Source organism: Gossypium raimondii, chromosome 12 (genome assembly GCF_025698545.1).
Source record: "Gossypium raimondii isolate GPD5lz chromosome 12, ASM2569854v1, whole genome shotgun sequence".
Classification (NCBI taxonomy): Eukaryota; Viridiplantae; Streptophyta; class Magnoliopsida; order Malvales; family Malvaceae; genus Gossypium; species Gossypium raimondii.
In genome coordinates this window covers 32,510,463-32,511,577 of record NC_068576.1, presented here as the reverse complement: position 1 = coordinate 32,511,577, position 1,115 = coordinate 32,510,463, and the positions used below count along the sequence as shown (strand labels likewise).

Sequence of the window (1,115 nt, the reverse complement as noted above, 5' to 3'; positions counted from 1 at the left end):
TCCACTTCATGTATTCTAACGACTTGTCTTCCTAACGCTGCTTGATTGGTTGGCCATTGATAATTGTTGCTGGCAATCCTCTCAATGATTTCACAGGCCTCGTTATATGACCTAGAAATGAGAGAACCATTAGCAGAAGCATCCACTACCATCCTAATGTGAGCAGTGAAACCGTTATAAAACGGCTCAAACTGGATGCAATGAGGGATTCTGTGATGAGGACACTTCTGTAATAATTGTTTGTACCATTCCCATGCCTTATATAAAGACTCATCATCCATTTGTTGGAAAGTAGTGATCTAATTTCTCAACTTAGCATTCTATTTAGGCGAGAAGTACTTCATGAGGAATCTTTCTGCTAACTCTAGCAATGTGGGAATGGAATGTAGTGGCAATGAGTTCAACCAAGCTCAAGCTCTATCCCAAAGTGAATATTGGAACAACTTTAATCAGAGTGCATCTTCTGGTACTTCAGCTAACTTGAAAGAATAGCTCACCTCCATAAATAGTCTTAAGTGAAGGTGAGGATCTTCGATAGGCATTCCACTGAATTGGCCCACTGTTTGAAGCATCTAGAACATGATTGAATTTAGCTCAAATTATTGTGCCTCGATTTTGGGTCTCCGAATACCCTAATTAAGATCATGAAACACTGGCACGACATACTATCTTAGAGCTTTATCCCTATTATCAACAATAAGGATAGGATTTTGAGTAGGGTTTTCTTCGTTTCCTTTATTTGGATTTTCAAAGTTCATCTATTTGGTCCTTCTCTAACTTGCTTGTCTCCTTCGTTATCGAAAAGTTCTTTCAATCTCAGGGTCTACGGGGAGTAAATCAATAATTCGATCAATACCCATAAACACTTGAAGCAAACACAGAAAAATTAATTAAGTTAAAATTGAATAGAAAAATTAACCAAAATGAAAAATTAACAAATTCACAAATAATGACTCTTGAGCAGTCCTCGGCAACGGCGCCAAAAACTTTGAACGATGGAAATGTGCAAGTGTACACAATCGCAACAAATAATAAAGTGACAAATAAATGTCGAGTTACCGTACCCCTATGGACAGTGAAAAGAATTATTTATGAATGCAATTAAAAACACTTTG

The 1,115-nt window shown here is 37.1% G+C and overlaps 1 non-coding gene across 1 annotated transcript; it reads left to right on the top strand.

The window, feature by feature from the left end:
* Nucleotides 1-207: 207 nt before the first annotated feature.
* On the top strand, nt 208-314 carry LOC128035701 (small nucleolar RNA R71). Its single transcript, XR_008192252.1, has one exon. It is a non-coding gene; the product is annotated as a small nucleolar RNA R71 (small nucleolar RNA).
* The last annotated feature ends 801 nt before the right edge of the window (nt 315-1,115 follow it).